The sequence below is a fragment of the Symphalangus syndactylus genome, chromosome 15 (assembly GCF_028878055.3).
Source record: "Symphalangus syndactylus isolate Jambi chromosome 15, NHGRI_mSymSyn1-v2.1_pri, whole genome shotgun sequence".
Lineage (NCBI taxonomy): Eukaryota > Metazoa > Chordata > Mammalia > Primates > Hylobatidae > Symphalangus > Symphalangus syndactylus.
Window position 1 is genome coordinate 24,919,375 of NC_072437.2, and position 23,036 is coordinate 24,942,410.

The following is a 23,036-nucleotide window of genomic DNA, read 5'->3' on the forward strand; positions in this document are numbered from 1 at the left end:
CTTGTCTCAAAAAAAAAAAAAAAAAAAGAAAAGAAAAAGAAATCCAAAGCAAACCTCAACTCTATGTCCTATACAAACACCCCTAAACAAACTGATTCTGAAAATTAAAGGATAAACAAATAACCAAGAAAATACAAAAGTAGAAGACAACTTCAATTTTTCAATTTTGTACAAGACTGAAAGCAAGATTAAATTTGTGGCAAAAGTCCTAACAGAATAAAACAGCAATCTGAAGATACAATAGTTTTTATTATTTATGTGCCAAAAAAATTTATAGAGCTTATATTATATATATATTATAAATACATGTATTCATAAAACAAATATTCATAAAGTATAAATCAATATCCAAGTCTCTCAAAAGTTTCATGGGTTTTCTAAATATTTGATCCCTGTTTTGTTGACAGACATACCCATACTTCTCTTTGAAATATGCTTCCCTATCTAGAATTACAGGTGCTATGAGAAAATCAGAAGATCACATCAATAGACTTTTTAGGAGCCATTTTATGCAGATGAAAGGATCTGCTGACTCTCCATCAGATGAAATTTGTAGGTTCTTACATATAGTATTTTTATCATTTGTTTAGATATTCTAAAATTTTGGTTTTGATTTCAAAGATTTCAGCCAAAAGTTCTTTAAGAGATCATTTCAATTTTCTGATTGATGGACACTTTTTATTTTCAGCCTTTATTTTAATTACATACCAGAATCATTGCATTGTGATAAGTAGATGTTTTGTACTATTTCTTCTTATAGAACTTATGAAATAAATCATTAAAAGTGCTGCCAGTCAGGATTAAGACTATAATTATTTAAGATGTCAAAGACTTTTGGCCTCCTCCGATTTCTACTGGCAGGAAGTAAGCTAAAATAGCATATTCTTTAATGATTACTTCAGATGTGGCTAAGGAATATGAGGATAAAGGAAGAACTTCCCAGGCAGCAGAGTCAAGAGCCACGGGGAACAATGAAATGAGGACATACTCCCAGGGAACAAAATGTAAACTAATAAGGAAAAATACTCTACTTCCAAGATAAGGTAATCAGGCAATATTTGCCCATAGGACTTGAGTATTGATGGCTACAGACCAGCGATGACTGTATACATCCTCAGCATCCTCTTTTGAATGGGCATACTTGTGGAGGTTAGCCTATCCCTGCTCCATCACTGCATGTTGTATAAGTAAGGGGAAATAATTTCTTTAAATTCATAGTTCTTTCAGTCAAGGGAACCAAATTCAAAATTAATATAAATGAAATCCCAGATATAATAATTGGATGAGACTTTGGCATGACTTTTATAAGACTAAGTGTATTTTGTACGTGGGAGGTATGTAAACATAAATAAATAAGTGGACTGTGGCAGAATAAATTGTTGTCTTTCATTCTTTATGCCCACTCAGTATTAGAATTATATAGCCACTTCCATTGCCATGTGACTTTACAGTTACACCAACTATAGTGGGCAGACTGTATTTTCTCACCTTGTTAATGTTAGTTTTAAGCATATAACTTGTCTTGGCCAATGAAATGTGGACATAAATGACAGCATGCAAGTACCAGGATGGATGACTCAAGAGGTATCACGTGTCCATTTGTCCTCTTGTGCTACTGCCATTCATCTTGTGCAACGGGACTCCAGGTAGCCACTAAACTGAAAACAATGAGAAACACATGGAACATGGAACCTGGAAGCTAGAGCCCAGCCTAACCTAGATGAGTTGCCACCAGCCTGTAGATCCACAAGCAAGAAATAAATGTTTGATCTTTCAAGCCTCTGAGATTTTGAGTGGCTTGTTAAATAGCAACAAACAACAGGGAAAAACTGAAATAAACCACAAATATGCAAAACTTTTTTAAAAGAAGGAAATAACTGTAACTACAGAAAATTACAATAACCATATAGATTCCCTTGCTCAACTCTGTGCAAATAAATTTGAGAAGCCAGATAACATATATGATTTCCTAGAAAAATGCAATTAGCCCAGACCAGCTCCAGACAAAACAGTGAATCTGAACAAACTAGTATCTACAGAAAAAAAACAGAGGAAACTGCAAAAAAAGCTCTCTCTTACCAACTTCCCATTTAAAAAAGCAATGGGCTCAGATAGTTTCACAGGGAAATTTGGCAAATCTTTAAAGAATACATATTTTCAACATTATTTGAATTGTTTTAGAGTATGAAAAAAGAAGAAAAACTTCTAAATATTTTTAATGAAGTAATATTGACACCAAAATTTAGCAAAGATTAAACAGAAAAGTATAGATCAAACTTTTGTATAAATATGAATAGAAAAATCTTTAACAAAATATTAACAAATAATATCCAGCTATAATAGGATAACACATCCGATTTAGTGGACTTTATCCTAGAAATAAAAAAATTATCAATAATAAAATTAATTTATTAACGCTTTACCATATCATATTCTATGAATAAAAATTAATATAATCATATAATTATAATGTACTTTCCATGAGTGATGCTGAAATTGTGTTTAATAAATTCAATATATATTCTTAGTCAAGATTCTTAATAAAATAGAAACAGATGAATACTCCTTTAATATGATTAAATAAATCTGTCTCAATCCAAATCTAACCTCATGCTTAAGAAACACATTTAAAGCCAGGAATAAAACTAGAATGTCTATTATCAATGCCTTTGTTGTTGTTGTTCTTCCAAATACATGTATGAACATTATCATATATATTTCATCATAATGGTTATGAATATGAATTACACTTAGATACATACTTAGAAGTGGAATTTCTGCATCACAGAAGTATTGATGGTTCAATTGTTTAAGACAATGACAAACAGTTTTCCAAAAAATATTACACCAAATTACTCCCCTATACCAGTTAGTTGATGGGAGATCTTACTGACATATATTCTCACATACATTTGATAACCTCAAATGTCTTCATTCCTACTATAGGCTGTTGTTATTTCAGTACAAAAGAAAATAGCATTAATTAGACACTATGTGCCAGGCAGTTTCACATGTACTATCCCATTCTAACCCTATATTATAATCATTCTCATTTTACAGATGAATTTTGTTCAAAGTCATAAAGCTCCCCCAACAGGCAGCCCTTCCTCCAAATCTAGTAGAGAAGTGAAAGTTTACAATGGCTGTGGAGCAGCCCATCAAGGAAAGCAGAGGGTAATAAAGAGACACTCCCAGGTCACACACAAAATGTGTTCTATTAAAGCAAAATAAGTAGGAGGCCATTAGCCTGACGGTGTACTTTGAATTCCTATATAACCCCACAACCTAACTTGTACAGAAACAAACCAAAACCTAACTTAAGTTTATTTTTTGGAACACATAGCTGGATTTCATCCAATCACAAACAGCTGAGCTTCAGCCAATCACAGGCAGCCAGCTGATTAGATCATGCCCACATAAGGCAAATGCCTCCTAAGGCAAATGTGTAACTATAGCCAGTCAGGCGATTTCTCTACTTTGCTACCATGTTCAGCCTGTAAAAGTCTACTGCTCATGCTTCTGTGCAGAACTCTTCAAACGTCTTCTGGTTCTGAGTGCTGCCCGATTCATGAACCATTCTTTGCTCAAATAAACTATTAAATTTAATTTGTCTAAAGTTTTTCTTTTAACACTTTGATGTCAGAAGCAGAATACAGAAGAGACCTCCAGTGACCCCCCCAGGAGCATTGAGTGATGAAGCAAAGCTACCCCTCAGGCCTACTGTTCCCATTACTCTCTCATCATAACTGGAAGTTGTAAGTGAGTCTCCTCCAAATTCAAGCTCGTGAATTTGCATTTTGAGCTCTTCAACCTTTTTGAGTAATTATTTTACTAGAGTTTGGAATAGGAGTCGATCCAATAAATAATTGTACTGGGTCCAGTTAGAGGCCTCAGGTAGGTACCTTTTGAAAATGGATTCTTCCAAATGTAAGGAATCTGGAAATCCAGGAGTCTGGGACTCTACTTTCTGAGACACCAGTTAATTTTATGTACTAAATTTGTAGACCTGGAACCAATGCCTTTCTAAAAGACTCCTTATAAAAGGCAAATGAGAAATATTAGAAATCTTTTGCACAAATATTAGTAAAAAACTTCAGCCATCAGGGTAAGTAATCTTGTTCCATTGGCCAGAGAAAAACAATTTGGATACAGGTATTTTTTAATAAATTAGTAAACTTTGTATTTTAGTACCTGGCATATAGCTACAATTTTAAAATAAAAGCTTTAAGATCTGCCTTGATCTGCATGCTTATTTATGTCTGCCTATGGGAATGTATGCATGACATTTTTCTACCTCTGGAGAATACTGACAAAATTAATTTGTAAAAGAGCTATATTTAATTGGTTAACAGAAAAATAAGCTCTTATATTGATTAACTATTTCTTAAATTATTCAGAAAGGTTGAAACTAAACTAAAATGTTTTTCAAGTTCATGTGATCTGGGAGAATTTTCGGTAAATAAAAGTTTGTTAAAGTTTGTCAGTTTGATAAAAATAGGCATGTCTCCAGAGTCATCAGCATTAAATATAATACAGATGTACAACTTTTTCTACCTAAGTTTACTAGTAAAATAAGCTCAAGTTATCGCTATATTAAAAGATATATAACTTGGCCAGGTGTGGTGGCTCAAACCTGTAATCCCAGCACTTTGGGAGGCCAAGGCAGGCAGATTGCCTGAGGTCAGGAGTTTGAGACCATCCTGGCTAACATAGTGAAACCCCATCTCTATTAAAAATACAAAAATGAGCCAGGTGTGGTGGTACACACCTGCAGTCCCAGCTACTCAGGAGGCTGAGGCAGGAGAATCACATGAACCTGGGAGACAGAGGTTGCAGTGAGACAAGATCATACCACTGCACTCCAGCTTGGGTGACAGAGCAAGACTCCATCTCCAAAAAAAAGAAAAAAGGAAAATAACTTAAAATAATGGTGTTTATGATCTCATTTTCATAACATTTAAGTGTAATTGTTTTTTAAATGAGTTAAATAGGTATAAATGAGATAAAATTCCTATATAAAAGATGTCCTCTCTATACAGGGAGGTTTTAACATTCTTGTCATCAATTAAATGGAGGCTGAGGGAAATCTATACAAATAATGATTTAATTCTCAGGCCTAGCCAAAAGCTGTAAGACAGATAAAATTTTGCCTCCCTGTAGCTTCTTATTACAGAGAAACTAAAGATAGCTAGGTCTGTTAATAAACATGTCCTGTGCCACATTCAAAAATTGTACCATGAGGAAGCAGATGCTTCTAGAATTATAAAATGATGTTAAATTACAAAATGCTGGTATGTTGCAGGCAGTTCACAATTGCTTGCTTCCTTGTTTTCATTGGAAATTAGCAGTTAAAAATTCTAAATAAGATATGTAATTAAAATTACTAGAAATAATAAGGGAAACAACCACATATGCCAGCATACAAGGAAGATAAGATGTGGTTTTTGCAAGGAAAGCTATGATGTATGTGTTCTGTTTTGTAAAGGGAAAAGGAGACTAATTTTTATCCCAAAGTAGAGTGACTGATTGTTCCACAAGGAGAAAGACTTTGAAAAGTGTAGAACAAAAACTAAATAGATATAAGAAAGTTGTAGGTTTGTGAAAGAGGAATCTTGGTAAAGGAATTTTATGTGTGATCAACTGGCTAAAATTTGAAGGGAATTATAAGGTTTTTTTTAACTGAGCATTAATACCAAAAGTACCCTGATGCAAATGTAGAATTTGGTCCTTTCTGTTAAAACAATAAGATTTTCTTGGAGTATTGGTCTGTTCTTTATAAAAAATTATGACAAGTTTTTCTTTACTTATTAAGTAATTAGCCTAGGAAACAAAGATTATGCGTTTTATCAAGATAATTTCCTGTCTTTGATTACTAAGAAAACTGAATCCTCTATATTGAAAGAGCTAAGTTTTTTCTACAACTATATGGCATTCTGTATTTACCTTTGAAGACTTTAATTCACACTCTAGTTAAATGAATAAGTATTGTTTCACAATGACTTGTGATCCTATTTTAATCAAATATTTCAAACCATTTGATATTCCTGACAACTTTCTAATACCAAATCCTAAATTAAGATCTTTCTACCTCAAACTAGCTCTGGGAGCTTCCAGATGGGTCGCTAGAGTGTTTCAAAAAAATTTGTTTCTCTTCTTATGAAGAGAGATATGAAACTAACTAGGCTTATTTGATATGTTAAATTGTTTGGGAAGTATTGTATAATAAGTGATGCTGAACCTTCTTTAAGCCATATATTATTAATATGTGTTTCATAAATTATACAGAATGTCCAGAAATCTGATAGATTTGGTATGATGCTACCAGTCATAATTTTAGTTATTATCTTAAAATAGTGTAAGTCACAGAAATAAAATTTCCTTGTCAACTGTGGTATAATGAACCCTCATCAGATTTTCACCACGGCCATTTAAAATTTTGTCATCCACAAACAGTTAATTGGTTTACTCTGGTACTTTCCTGAAAACTATTACAAGCAACTACAAAACTAGTGTTTGTCTTTGAGGTGACTCATGGAAAGGACTCTGACAAATATAGGGTTTTGATAACTTTAAGATCATACCATTGAACTGGATAACAATTCCCAGAACTCTAATGAAGGAACTGATTGGTTCATAGAATTGCTAACCCAACATCAAGCAGAACAAGAAATAATTGAATACCAAGCAAATTCCTCAGCAGATTTTCATGCTAAGTTAGCTAGTATTGAAAATGTTAGAATATGCTATTTGAATGAACTCCATAAGATTGATCCAAGTCAAATCACCTATAATAACCTATTTAATAAGCAGTGTTATATGTACCTGACTTGGAAAAACAAAATTTGTATCTAAAAGCATATAAATTTAATGTTAAGCATGGACTCACAGAGGGTTTGGATGGCTGCCTGGTCTTTTGAGTCCTTAAAGATTCCATTATTAAAAACTCTGCAGTCCATGACTTATCATAGAGTAGATTTAATTGTGTAAATTCCTCTAAATGGGCATCTTTTGGTAGAATGTTACTTTATTGGCTTGGCACAAATGTAAATAAGGTTATGGTTAAAAATCTGTCTCAAACATCAGCTACTATAGCTAAGTTTACTGCAAAGGCTATAGGTGCCCAAGAAACTTCTCTAAACTCCCCTGCTAAATTTTTTGTAGATAATCAAATTGTCCTGGACTGTCTGTTAGATGAACAAGGGGCACTGTGTACATTAGCTAACACTTCCTCCTGAACTTGGATATTGTATCCAAGAACTTGTACAATAACTGAGGTATTGTAAAACCTCAGTTATCACTGAATCACCTATTGCAGTATTCTCATTCAAGCATTCTTCATTGTCTTGGCCATATGATTGTAATGACTGAAGGAGGGAACCTGTGCCACTGTTTCTACCATCATCTTCACCAAAACCAAAGCATGGTCTTCATGATGTATGGAGACTCCTCACATGCACTGCAGTGGACATTCCTTGCAGATTAGAAAAACTTAACCGAGAAAGCTCATTTTTGAAAAGTGACCTAAAGAGTGTCATTGAAGTAGATCTTAAGTAGTCACGGTGATTGTTTACATGGTTGTCATTGGACTCAATCTCAGGAGCTGGAATGACAGACATTTTTGAACAAAGAAGCCAGGATAGTGGAATTAAAAGGGTTTCATCTCCGTGCTTCCATAAGTATGAAGTGTATACATTTATAATTTTTCACTTATCACAGGGTAAATATAAAACTGATCCATTTAAAGAATGATCTTTTTCGAGAATTCAAAGAACACAGAATTTTGTGAAATCTTATCTTTTTACTTACATGCCATTTTTCTTTCTAACTCTACCCCCCATCTATTATTTTATAAACCAATTGGTACATAAGTAGTTTCTTGGGGGATGACATATTAGCTAAAGATTTTCTATGTAGTGAACCTGCTTATAGTTATCTATATATATTTTATATATATATTTTATATATTTTATATATATTTATATATATATATTTTATATATATTTATATATATATTTATATATATTTGTATATATTTATATATATATTTATATATATTTTATATATATATTTTATATATATTATATATATTTTTTATATATATATTTTATATATATATTTATATATATTTTTAATATATGTTTATATATATTTTTAATATATATATTTATATATATTTTTAATATATATATTTATATATTTTTATATATATATTTATATATTTTTTAATATATATTTTATATATATATATATATATAAATTCATCCAACTACTACTTTGTTGGAATGATCCCCATGAACTGCAACTGCTGGGGCAAAGTATATGCAAAATCTATACTTTGTGTAAATTTCCTATAACTGGAGTAAATTTTCCCAGTATTTGAGGATTTCCCACTTCCTAAAACTACACAAACATTAGATATCAAGATTCGTAAACACTGATAATGTAATTTATAGTGAAATTGCTTTTTCATCTATTAATGTTAAGCTATATCATCTTCACGTAGCCTTGTAAGTCATTTGTATTATTTCATTTTCCTGTGTTTTTTTCACTTCCCTTGTAATGTTAGTCTGTTTGTTACTGATTTCTAAGAGTTCATTTATCATTAAAGATATTAACATTTTGTCAAGCTTTGCAAATAAAATATTATGTTTTTTCCCATTTATTTTACTATGGTGTTTTATTTTGGGGTTGTATAGAAGTTAAATGTTGAAAAACAACCTTGTTCCGTTTTGTTTTTTTTTAAGAAATCAACAAACTGGATAATTGGTTAAAACAAGTACATTTCTGTTCTGTATCATTCTTTGATTTATTTAATTATAATTGGTTTGGTTCACAAGGGCCTTGGTTAGGAAGCATATTTCAGTCTCTTGGTGTGATCCTCCTGATAGTCATCATAGCAGTCTCCCTGGTATGCTGTATCCTTTAAAAAGCCTTAACTGCTTGTATGCAGTCATCTACTGTATGTCAAATGGTCTCACTCCAGTTATAGCAACAATAACACAAAGAGAACATGAAGCATTATTCAGCTGACTTAATATCATGACTATGAATTCCATACAGCAACCAAAGAAGTCTGTTATGATGGTAACAGAGAATAACATCAATGCGCAAGGTTTTAGTGAATCTCTCAAAATTAAGAGGCTGGCTGAAAGGGAGGGATCGTTAAGGCAAAATAAGGAGGCCATTTTCCTTAGGCTGTCTCCATACTTTGAATTCTTATGTAACAAACCACAGTCTAACTTAGTACATAAACAGACCAAAACCTAACTTTTTAATAACTTTTTAGTATGTTTTTTGTAAATAAAAATTGCTGGATTTCAGCCAATCACAGGCATCCAACTGATCAGACCGAATAAGGCAAATGCCTCATGCCCATAAGGTAAATGCCTAGCTATAGACAACCAAGTAATTTTTTTATTTTGCTTCTGTGTTTGGCCTATAAAAATCTCACTGCTGGCTAGGCACGGTGGCTCACACCTATAATCCCAGCACTTTGGGAGGCCAAGGCGGGTGGATCACGAGGTCAGGAGATTGAGACAATCCTGGCTAACACAGTGAAACCCCGTCTCTACTAAAAGATACAAAAATTAGCCAGGCGCGGTGGTGGGCGCCTGTAGTCCCAGCTACTCGGGAGGCTGAGGCAGGAGAATGGTGTGAACCTGGGAGGCAGAGCTTGCAGTGAGTGAGCCGAGATCCCGCCACTGCACTCCAGCCTGGGTGGAAGAGTGAGACTCTGTCTCAAAAAAAAAAAAAAAAAAAAAAAAAGCTCACTGCTCATGCTTCTGGATAGAGGTCTCTGAACAGCTTCTTGTCCTGAGAGTGCTACCCAATTCATGAATCTTTCTTTGCACAAATGAACTCTGTTAAATTTAATCTGTCTGAAGATTATGTATTTATTTAGAGACAGAGTCTCACTCTGTCGCCCAGGCTGGAGTGCAGTGGCATGATCTCAGCTCACCGCAATCTCCACCTCCCAGGTTCAAGCGATTCTTCTGCCTCAGCCTCCCAAGGACCTGGTATTACAGGCATGCACTACCACACCCAGCTAATTTTTGTATTTTTAATAGAAACAGTTTCACCATGTTGCCCAGGCTGGTCTTGAACTCCTGGCCTCAAGTGATCTGCCTGCCTCAGCCTCCCAAAGTGCTGGGCTTACAGGCGTGAGCCACCATGCCTGGCCAAGATTTTTCTTTTAACAGTTCTTAGCAGCTTCCAGATTATGTAGTGCTGAGACAGCTTTCAGGTACTAAGAAACAAATTCAGACTTAAGAGGCCAAAAGGCCTGGGATAAAATCTATGCCCCACTACTTACTAGTTTAGCAAACAAACAGGATAATTACAAATAAGTTTTTTGTTTTATTTTAGAGACAGGGTCTCACTGTGTTGTTCAGGCTGGCCTCAAACTCCTGAGCTCAAGTGATCCTTCTGTCTCAGCCTCCGAAGTAACTGGAACTACAGACACTCACCACTGGGGCTGGCTAAATAGGATTTTTATAGAAATCATAAATCAGTATTCTAGATAATTTTGCACAGTTATTTTGCTATAAGCAAAAGATGTACAATTTTTCCCCAAAATATGTTTCCTAAGATAGCATAAAAATACAGAGACATAATATTTACTTAGGACAAGTAAAGGTTAAAATACAGTAGGCCCCCTTATCCACAGGGGATACATTCCAAGACCCCCAGTGGATGCCTGAAACCACAGAGAGTTCCAAGACCTACACATACTATTTTTTCTTATACATACCTTTAATAAATGTTAATTTATAAAGTAGGAACAATAAGAGATTAGCGATAATAGCTAACAGTAAAATAGAACAATTGTAACAATATGCTATAATAAAGGTTACCACAAACTACGGCCATAACTTTTGCAGTTTCAGGTGTGACAGCAAAACTAGCATGAATTTTTTTCCCTCTTCACAATTTTGTTCTTACTATAGATCTTAGCAACCTCAGCATGCAATTTTTTTCTTTCATGAAGTCAAGAACTTTAACTTTTCACTTAAAGGAAGCACTTTATGGCTCTCTTTGACATATCTGAATTGCCAACATCACTATTCCTGCACTTTGAAGCCATTATGAAGTAAGATAAGGGTGACAAGCACTCCAATACCATGACAGTCAATCCAATAACCAAGACAGTCACTGAATGACTCACAGGTGTGTAATGCACACAACATGGATACACTGGACAAAGGGATGATTCCTGTCTTGGGTAGGACAGAATGGGACAGTGTGAGATTTCATCACACTACTTGAACTGGTACTCAATTGAAAACTCATGAATTGTTTATTTCTGGAATTTTCCATTTAATACATTTGGACTACTGTTGACTGCCATTGAAAACTTAAGAATTGTTTATATCTGGAATTTTCCATTTAATACATTTGGACTACCGTTGACTGCCGGTAGCTGAAACCATGCAAGGCAAAACCACGGATGAGGAGAGACTAATACGTAAGCAAATATTTTAAAACTTACTAACAGTGTTTTTTCATATCTTTCCTATAAAATTTTCTGTTCTTCTCAGTATCTTCATTTCAACCAATGTGGCAATATCATTCTCCAAATAATCTGAGCTCCCTGACCTGAGTGAACTTTCACTCTGTCCCTTTTCCTCCCCAGTTCCCATCAGCCAATGTATCCTACAGATTTCTTATATCATAGCTGTTTCATCCATTTTTTCATTTCTACCTCTTCTCCTCCAAATATATTTTCAGATACTTTGTTTTTTTGAAAGTTTAACTCTCATACTTTAAATCCATCTAATACATACCATTCACGCCCACATTCATGGCATTTTCCCTGTTCAGATGTTTAGATAGAACCCAGTTGCCTAGGATAAAGCTGAAATCATTTATCCTGATATTCTAGACTCTCCGCAAGCTGATTCTACTGCTGAAAGGAAGCAATCCTTCGTTCCTTCTTCTCTCCTTCAGTAAATGTTTATGGTGCACCTAGTATATGCCAGGCACTGTGCTAGTCAGTGGAGATTCGTTAATAAACAAACAAGACATGGACCAGTCCTCAAGAATCTGTGGTCTCCTGGGGAAGAGGTTTAAATCAAATATTAACACAATAATACAAATGGTAATAAGCACTATATCGAAAAAGTTGTGTTAAGAAAATGTATAGCAAGGTTCTTGAGCTAATTAAGAGGAACATCATAACTTTGTCCCACTCCAGAGGCAGCATTCACACATGGAGTTGCACAGCATGGCAGCCCTGCTCTAGACAGTCAGACAAGTCCTGAGTAAGAGACACTTGAGTTGCCAGCCAAAGGACATATTGGCTAAGCAGAGAGGCAGATCATTCCAAGTCCAGAGATTCGTATGCACAAGGCGTTGGGGGCAAAAAGGAGCTTGACATGTTCATGAAACCAAGAGGACACTGTGTGACTGGTGTACTGGGAGCACCCAGCCTCCAAGTTTCACCCACACCAGTCACCTCGCTGGGCCCAGACCACACCTTGGACCCAGCAGCCTTAACAGTTTTGCTTTCATATATTTTATTACTCTCCTCTTTTCTCTTTAAAATTTAGTTCATAACTCAAAATGGATCATAGCTCTTTATGTAAAATCAAAAACTATAAAATGTATAAGTGAAAACATAGGAGAAAGACCTTGTGAACTTGGGTTAGCAGTCATTTTAGGCACAATACCAAAAGCATGACGTACAAGATAGAAAGCTTTATAAACTGGACTTCAACAAAATTTTGTTCTTCCAAAGGCGCTTTAATAGAATGAAAAGATAAAATAGAGAGAAAATGTATGCAAATTACATATCTAATAAAGCACTTGGATCCAGAATATATAAAGAACTCTCAAAATTCAATAATAAGAAAGCAAACAATCCAATAAAAAGTAGACAAAATATTTGAATAGACCTTTCTTGAAAGAAGTTATTTGGATTGTAATTAAACACAATAAAGGATGGTCAACATCATTAGTCTTTTGGGAAATGCAAATTAAACCATGAGATACTGCTGACACTTATTGGAATGGCTAAAATCAGAAAGACCAGCCAAACCAAGTACTGCTGTGGATACGGAGCCAGTGGAATTCTCATACACTGCTGGTGGGGATGTAAAATGGTACAATCATTTTAGAAACAGAAAACAGTTGGACAGTTTCTTAAAGGGACACTCATCATAATACCTGACAATTGCACGGCTAGATAGTTGCCTGAAAGAAATAAAAGCATATGTTCATCGAAGACTTGAACCTGAATGTTCATGGCATCTCTATTAATAACAGCCAAAAATGAAAACAACACAAATGCCCAACAAAAGGTATATGGATATAAACATTCTGTGGTATATCCATATAAAGGGTTACTACTCAACAATAAAAAAGAATAAGCTATTGATACTTGCAACAACTTGGCAGAATTTCAAGATAATTGTACTATGTGAAAGAAGCCAGACAAAAAATTCTAGCAAGCAGTCCCAGTGACTGCCTGGAGGCAGAAAGGTGTGGAGAGAGGAATTATAAAAGGGCATGAAGAAACTTTGGGGGGTCATGAATGTGTTCATTGACTTGATTTTGATGATGGTTTCAAGGATGTGTATGTATGCCAAAATGGGTCAAATGTTTCACTTTAAATATGTATACCTCAGTTATGCTAATTCTAGCTCAATAAATCTGCTAAAATATAAAAATTATGTTTTAAATGCAGGTCATAACTCAAATCTTCTAGGAGCTATCTCTGATCACTCCAGTTCAACGTCTCCCCTGAGATCTGTAAGTACTGAGTGATCTATGATTCATTTGACTCTTAACATTTACTGCCTTGTGTTATTAATTATCATTTATTGGGCACGTTTCCAAGTTACCACCTCAGAAACAGAATCAGCACTTCTGCTCCTCCCTCAGTCTCTAAAATGGTTCTTTGCACGTAGTAGGCCTTCAATGAATACCCTGTTGAAAGATTCATATTAAACCTCTAGAGAAAAACATTGTGTTATTTTTCAAAAGATAAAATATAGGACTTCCTCCAACACTTGATTGAGTTGATAGAAACAAATTCCTAATTTATGCTTAAGCAGCTCATTGCCAAACAGCAATTTCAAATGTGAAAGATATTTACGAATCTAAAAGCTACAATAAATCATGTGTGACAAAATTAGTGTGATTGGCCAAGGATCAGATAAATTCACATTACAAACCATACAATTAACCAACACTGCCAAAGTAAATGTTTCAAAAAGAAGCTAATTTGTAAATGTTCTTATTTGTTTGTTCATTCATTTATTTACTCACCTCATTCCAAAATATGCATGAGCAGAATAAAGCAAAAAATGCTACCAAAAAAAAAAAAAATTGTGTGTTCCAAAACAATTTGGTATCTCAGTGTGAGATAATCTGCCATTTGTGTCGTGGTTTTAATTTTATCCTATATATTTCACATACGTAATTATTATTTACACAAGGCACCAGCATAGAATCGGTGGAACCGTGTGACAAACTCTTTATTTCTAGTTAAAATCTGGATATTGGCTGTAAGAACCACTTCCCCCCACCAATATCTGGATAAAATTGCTGTGAACCTTCATTCCAGGTTAAAGTTTAAATCTCCTGTGATTTAAAATTAATTCCCTGTGATTTAGCAAATTCCAGGGAAGCTCACATTCTGGTATCCACCTTTGTCTGAGGACCCTTTACTTGTGAATCAGCTCCATTTTGAAACTTCTTAACCACTTGCTCATGCTCTGTCTGCGGCAGCACAAAGAACCAGCCATAGAATACAGCTCTTAGTTTTCAACAAAATTATCACCCACACAAAGCACTTGTGTGTGTCTGTGTGTGTGTTAGGTTTAATGAAGCTCTGGGAAGACCCAGGTTACATCTCAACAACGCAGGCAAGTTCAAATAGAATATTAAACGATACCTTACATTCATTAAACAAACAACCATGGACCCAGGTTACATCTCAACAATGCAGGCGACCTCAGATAGAATATTAAACAATGATACCTTACATTCATTAAACAAACAACCATGCCTGACATTTCAGAGCACTCAAGTAGTAAGGAGTCTCCACTGGCCACTTGAGGCCACTTCAGCCCACTCTCCATTCTCTAACTGGCTTCTCACTTCCTTTTATCCCTCTTATGGCTGTTTCCCATTACTTCATCCGGCTCCCAACCCTTCTCCCTCTACTGTGCAAAACAATTCTGTCTCCCCACTTCTATTCCCAGGCACTGCTTCAGACCCATCCTGGCACATTCACACATTCACAGGTACTCAACAACACATTCCTTTCACATTAAACACATCAACCCCCTTTAAATGTAGTCATATCAGTAAATAGCAACTTCTGTTCTCCATCCTATTTACAGGGCTTTGATTTTAATCCAAAAATTCACTAGTATTATGTTGGAGGCCATTTTAATGGACAATAAAATCTTTAAAACCCTCAGATGCCAACTCTGAACTGTGTTTTTCCCTGTGAAGATTTCCTCGGCTGCCCAGGTAGTTAGCTGCTTCTTCTACCTTTGCTCAGAATTTATCTTGTCATGGTGCTAATGATGTTTTCTCTTCCACCAGCCTGAGGATGGGAACTATATCTTATTCATCTCTGTAGCTACATCTGCCTCTATCATATACTAAGCATTTGGTAAATATTTGTCAAATCAATTATTTGATGCCAATCATGTCTGGTTGAGGTTGGGTAGCAAATCATTGGTCCCAGACAGCAAATGTACAAATCCCTACAGAAGTGAAGCTGGAAGGCCAGAAGTTAGAAACCCATATAGACAGAAAAAAAAAACATATAGACAGAAAAAAACAGAGCTATTCAATGCAGAAAGGTACACCATGTACTTTTGATCATTCAGCTTATTCTGGAGGCAGGCTTCCTTCCAACCTTGACTTTCATAAATTTTGTTCTAGCTGCGCTGCCTCTGGAATTCGCAGTGCCCACTTCACCAGATGATGACTCATTCTCACCATGTTCCAAATTATTTCCATTTTGATATCATTTGGAGACAAAAAGACTATAAACCAATTCTACAACAAAAGATGGTCTCTCAGTAAGGAGTTTTCACCCACCTCCTCTCTCAGTTGGTTTTCCAAAGAATAATTATAGAGCAAAACTAAGCTCACTGAGAATAATAGCTGTGTCTAAGTTTCCTTTATATAACATCTTGCACCAACTTGAGCTTAGTAGGTATTCGATACATACCGAATTGCATGGGAATAACTATGAATTCAATTCAGCATGGCAATGACTTCAACAAAATATGTTTATGTGTGAGTACATATGTATATATGTGTGTTTATGTGTGCATATATTCACACATATATACAGAGAGAAAGTAAGACAGCACCTGCATTGTAGGCAATAGTGAGTAGTTGCACTTGATTATTTATTGTCCTACATACACCACACTGTGCCATCTGTTATTCTTTCATTTAATCAACATTTATTAAGTTAGACACATCAGGAAGAACTATGAATAGAGGAAAAGAAGATTTCTTGTCTCTTTACAGCTGCCTCTAATTTTCCTCTCTGTTGGAGCAGAGAAGAGCAGGAGGAGGTGGAGAAGGTAATACAGCCACATCACTATTGGAGAATACAGTGTTATTAAAGGGAAGAAGGAATAAATCCCATGCAGCCCCCAGCATCGGGAAGTGTCGAGTGTTGAATGACTAAATGAACACCAAGTCCATGTGCTTTAGGTAGGCTATCAGGCAACCGATCTCAATGTGAGAAAAAGTAAGCAATGTGGTAGGAAAACATCCAAAAAATGTGATTGATAAGAAAGACATGCAAGCACCACATATGCATGATGTGAATTAACAGCCATAGCCAGCAGGCGATGATGAGTATAATTGAGATGGAGGTGTTTATCAAAACTTGTAAGCCTATAATAATTTAGAGCCAAAAGGGCCTCAGCAGTTTTCAGGTGCAACATTTCCCAGTCCTTTTTGGGTCATACACACATAGAAAATGACAATATTTATAAGGCGCTCTGAGATAAATGAAGGAGGTTGCTAGGGTAGAAGGCTGTCGGCTCAAGGCCCAGATCAGCTCCCCGAGGGCTGTCAGGAAACAGTAGTTGAAAAGGCCTACTTTAGGCCAGTCTCCTCATTTTGCAGGGGAAGAAACTGAATCTTTGCTCAAGATTACTCAGCTAGAAAATCAAAACAGAGCCAGGAGTAGAGCTTTAAGTTTCTCTCTTAATTGATGCTTTTGCTGCAGCTGACCCTTGAACAACACAGGAGTTAGGGGCACCAACCTCTATTCAGTCAAAAGTCCACATACAACTTTTGATCTCCCAAAAACTTAACTATTAATAGCCTACTGTTGGCCAGAAGCTTTACTGATAACACAAACTGTCAATGAACATATATTTTGTGTACTATATGAATTATATACTGTATTCTTACAATAAATCTAGAGGAAAGAAAATGTTATTAAGAAAATCATAAGAAGGATGTATTAGTCAGGGTTCTCTAGAGGGACAGAACTAATAGGATAAATGTATATATAAAGGGGATTTTACTAAGGAATATTGACTCACATGATCACAAGGTTCCACAATAGGCCATCTGCAGGCTGAGGAGCAAGGAAGTCAGTCCAAGTCCCAAAGCTGAAGAACTTGGAATCTAATGTTCAAGGGCAGGAGGCATCCAGCATGAGAGAAAGAGGTAGGCTGGAAGGCTAGGCTAGTCTAGTCTTCACATTATTCTGCCTGCTTTTATTCTTGCTGCACTGGCAGCTGATTAGATTGCATCCACCCAGATTAAGGGTGGGTCTGCCTTTCCCAGTCCACAGACTCAAATGTTAATCTCCTTTGGCAATATCTCACAGACACACATAGGAACATACTTCACATCCTTCCATCCAATCAAGTTGACACTCAGTATTAACCATCACAAAGGAGAAAGTATATTTACAATTCATTAAGTAGAAATGGATCATCATCATCCTTGTTGTCCTTATGTTGAGTAGGAAGAAGAGGAGGAGTTGATCTTGCTGTCTCAGAAGTGGCAGAGGCAGAAGAAAATCCAGATATAGGTGGACCTGCACAGTTCCAACCCATGTTAAGGGTCAGCTGTACTCCAGTGCTTCTCCAAGTACTGTCCCCAAACCGGCAGCATTGACGTCACCTGGGAACATGTCCAAGTGCAAATTCTCAGACCCCACCCTCGACCCTACTGAATCAGACACTGGGGGATGGGGTCCCACTCTCTGTGCTTGAACAAGCCCTTAACAAATTATTCATTCTGATGTTCACTCAAGTTTGAGAACTACTGTTGTCATCTGTACTGACTCTCAATGCTTCTATAAGCTACCAGGTTAACATTTAGATTGCCTAACTCAGGGGTTGGACAAGGTTTTCCGAAAAGGGCCTGAGAGTTTTGTAGAACAAAAACAGTTATTGGCACCACAAAAATGAGTGTGGCTGTGTGCCAATAAAACTTTATTTATTTGCCAAGCTGCCAGAAGTCCCACTTTTCAAAGGATAAGGATGGAATTAAAAGTAATTATTTATAGATTTTCAGGGACATATCCTTCAAAAAGAGAAGTAAACTTAAATTGTACCTCCTTTGTATCTGTTCTTCACTTAAAATTGCTTACTTCTCTGAGAAATTCAGTACCAATTTAGATATCAGTTTATAATCATGTAATACACAAACTCAAATCATTATTTTCACTGGTGAAAAATGAGTTGTGTCTGCATACTGTACATTTTCTACAGCATCTGATTAAGAAGTAGTTAGGACAATAAATAACTAGAGTTTTCTTAAGTCCTTCCAGCTGAAGAATTTTTTGATTTAGGGTTGTTTTGTTTTTGAGATAGAGTCTCACTCTGTCACCCAGGCTGGGGTGCAGTGGCATGATCTCGACCTACTGCAACCTCCACCTCCCCGGTTCAAACAATTCTCCCTGCCTCAGCCTCCCGAGTAGCTGGGATTACAGGCTAGCACCACTATGCCTGGCTAATGTTTGTATATTTTAGTAGAGACGGGGTTTCGCCATGTTGACCAGGCTGGTCTCAAACTCCTGACCTCAGGTGGTCCGCCCACCTTGGCCTCCCAAAGTGCTGGGATTACAGGCATGAGCCACGGTGCCCAGCCTGAAGAATTTGTTTTGAAAGAGGGTTAGCCTATAAAAATACTGTATTTTGTCTGATTTTTCTTTTTAAAAGGAAGAGTTTTATGGTAAAAGAAGTGAGACTATTCAATTTAGGACAATAAAGCGAGTGGGTGAAGATAATGCTAATCTATTCCTCTTAAAAATAGAACTATGCTTAGAGGAGAAGTTTAAATACTTAATCTAGAATCATGGTGGTTTGGTTAGTCATACCTCCTAGATCTTTACAGCTATAAAAGGGCCCTTAGGAATTATCTAGTCCAACCCTGTCATTTTGCAGATGACTAGGCTGAAACTCAAAGATGCCAAGAGTGACAGCGGTGGCTGCTGTTCCCCAAATGTTTTAGATGTTCTTCATTTTCCAGCCTGTCCTCCCACTAACCACACCTTGCCTCCACAGTTAGGCTACAGCCATGTGACCCGTCCCGGCCCATACACTGTGAACAGATATGACATGCCACTTCCTGGCTGAAATTGTGACAAGCTGATGTGTCCCTCTCTCTCTCCTTCCCCTTGGTGGCTCCCACGTTGGGATGAAGTAATCACAGCATGAAAGCCACCTGGATTTCCAGATCACCCCATGGAAGGCAGCTGCTCTAGAAGATGGTCCAGCACTCATCAGGTTTTTGTCTTTGTGGTTCACAGCCACAGACATTTCAAGATCTACTTGTTCCTGCAGCATAGTTTAGCCTATTCTAACAAACACACTAAGCAACTCACTCAAGTAGAGTCAGCAAGTTAATGGCAGAGCTAGGATTAGAATCGAAATCCCCTGACTGACCAGTCGAGGGCCATACTTCATCACTCACCAAAGAGTCAGGATAGGCGCCACCAAACCAAATCTTAAGCAAAGGAACCAGACAGTTGAAAATGAAAACAGACAAAATGTGGACTGGTAAAGAGGCAGTACCCATACCTTGAAGTCCAAAATTAGGAGGGGAATGGTCAGGAAGGAAAGAAGCCCCAGTGTTCAACTTTCAACAGAGGACCAGGGAGGCCAAGAGGACAGAGGTGTGATATTGTCCTTGATGGTCTCATTTCCCAGTTTATACATTTCCCTCAAGTTGATGACAAGTGCTCCTAGACTCTGTAACGCAGTTAGGGAGTTAAATACCCCAAAAAAGGTGCCACCATCTTTTTATTTGTGCACAGCAGCCATTAAGTAAATAGGAAACTTGTGCCTCAGACCCAGATTAATTAATTTTTTTTTTTAAGATGGAGTCTCGCTCTGTCACCCAGGCTGGAGTGCAGTGGAACAATCTCAGCTCACTGCAAGCTCCGCCTCCTGGGTTCAAGTGATTCTTCTGCCTCAGCCTCCCAAGCAGCTGAGATTACAGGTGTGCACCACCACACCCAGTTAATTTTTGTATTTTTAGTAGAAACAGAGTTTCACTATATTGGCCAGGCTGGTCTTGAGCTCCTGACCTCAAATAATCTGCCTGTTTCAGCCTCCCAAAGTGCTGGGATTACAGGCATGAGCCACTGCACCCAGCCGCAGATTAATTTAACATGACATAGTAGAAGTTTTTAAAAACAACAAATTGAAAAAAAAAAATGAGTAATTGGTTGCTAGGCAACATCAGTGCAAAGCTCTTTCTTTGCCTTCAAGAGCATTTGCTGCATCTTTATGAACAAAAGTTAGAGTACTTAGCAGCAGGCATATATTTGGTTGTGACATCAACAGATACCAAATGAATTTTTCCTGAACACAGCATACTGCATTGCATCAAGCACTTCAGAGTTCTGAACGGCTACCCCCTGTGCACAGGATGACGTTTCCTGTTCTGAATACTCATTTTTCTTTGTACAAACAGGTTAGATGGCCATCTTTTGGAAGTAATCAAAATAAAACAGGAGATTTTACAAAGTCATGCAAGGACAGGAGGGGGTTAGCCGTCACCTGTCTAGTGTGAGACGCTTTGTCTGGATGCCAACCAGCTCAGGCTAAAGGTTAGCCCCTCTTTCTCTTATCCCTTCCTGGAAAATGGATGTTTTCCTCCTGAACTGGCCTCTCTAGAGGCAGACACTCACTCAAATGTGGACCAAAAGCAAAGCTAACAATGAGCTCAGGGACCACATCTCCAGGTCTGTCTAGACAACTGTCTGCTGACTCACTGGGGCACACGGCCTCCTGCATTGCCCTGCCTTGTTGCCCCTTTACCCTCCTGCTTCAGTTTGGCCTCACCCTGGCCCTGACACATACCACCACATCTCTTACCTAACATCTACTTTAGACTCAATTCCCCGAATCAAGCTTACCAAAATCCTTAGAACTCATTTCTTGCTGTTTTCTCCCATCTCCAAACAACAGGGCACCTTTCCTGGCAGCAGAACACCAACGCACTCTAGGAAGTATCATCCAATGTGCAGCTGCCCGACAGACGCCACTTGACCCAAAAGGAAGCAGACAGCAGGACGGACTCTGTAAGCATTTCCATCAGGGATACAGAAAGTTGCTCATCCCAGAGCTCCTAAAGCACCCGTTACGTGTAAGACACTGTTCAGAGCTGTGGATGTTAAAAAAAAGAAACAGCTTGATTTTTGAGGAAATAAGACTAACACAAAAGAAGGCAGCACAGGCTATTCATTTCATCCGATTCTGCCTTTATGAACATATTACAAGAGATAAGGAGGCCAGAGAAAGGGAGCAGAAGATAACTTTAGACTTGGTTAACAGCAGATTCCAAAGGGCAGTCTTGTTGACCAGGAAGAGGGGCAGGGCTGCTTTCAGAAGAGCCTCCTAGAGGCCTGTTCAAGGTCATTGGCAGAAATCGGGACCTGCTTACCCTCCTCCCTCGCATGTCCTGTGTGCTACTCCCTCCCAGTCCGGATCGCAGAACGTTTTTTGAGATTGAATTCTTACTCCCATTACTCTCACCCCTGCTAGAATCTGCCTGTTTATTGCCAACACCTGAGCCCCACCTGCCCCGATTCCTTTCCCTCTGCCACATCTAGCTTTGGAGCTGGCTGGCCCACTTTAGCTTCATGACCTGAGCACATTGCCTCCCTCCCTGCCTCATGTTCTCTCTCCCAAAACTTTTCCTGAGCCCATATTATTTGTTAGGCACCAAGCTTGGAAGCTCTGGAAACACAAAGACAGAAGAAAACATTGTCCTTTTCCTTAAGGGATGTACCATCCAAAACAGGCAACCAACGTAGAAAGTTCTAGGTCCTACTGAGGCAAATTTCAGTAATTTGAGTTCTCCAGGGTGGGCACTACATGAATGGCAAAAGGTGAGTTTCTTCAGTTCATCTCAACTGAATCTGGTGCAGGGATTTTCCTATGAAGCAAAAAGCCTCCCATTGAGCAAATTCAGTTACTATAACATCCTTCAAAAGGACAGTGCTTGAACTTCTTTGCTTAATCCAGTCTTCTTAGCATAGGGCATTGCTAGGCACTGAAAACAAGCTCATTAAAGATGTAAGAGTTGAAAGGTAATTAATACAAAGGACCAGTGCTGCTTCTGCCTCTCCTCATGCCCCCTACACACACACACACACACACACACACACACACACACACACACGGAAACACACACAGGCACACACACACACACATCTTCCAATTTCCATTTTTCATGCAATGTGCTTCGTAAATGTCAAGAGCAATGCACAAACAACAAGTATTGCTATTATGTCCTGCTCACCTCCTATTCCTTGTAGAAGATGCCCTGGACATCATAGCAACCTGTGCTGCATAGCTCTTCTCCTTCACCTCCCCACGCTGTCACGGACGTGAGATGAACTAACATCCCTGGCAAAAATAAAGCCAGAGCTCAGTGAAAGAGCTGTGCCTTCATCTCAGTACTGCAAACTTATGTGCCCCTGAAGCAGCTTATTTTCTGTTTCTGATGGGTGTGCTTGTAAGTATAAACCTAAAATGTTCACAAAGTCAAGGCAGATTACATCCTCGGCTTCCTCTCCA

General features: G+C 37.4%; 1 pseudogene; it reads right to left on the reverse strand.

Annotated features, from left to right (window-relative positions):
* LOC129464114 (heparan-sulfate 6-O-sulfotransferase 3-like) overlaps nucleotides 1-23,036 on the reverse strand; it is a 388,520-nt pseudogene that overhangs the window by 75,114 nt on the left and 290,370 nt on the right.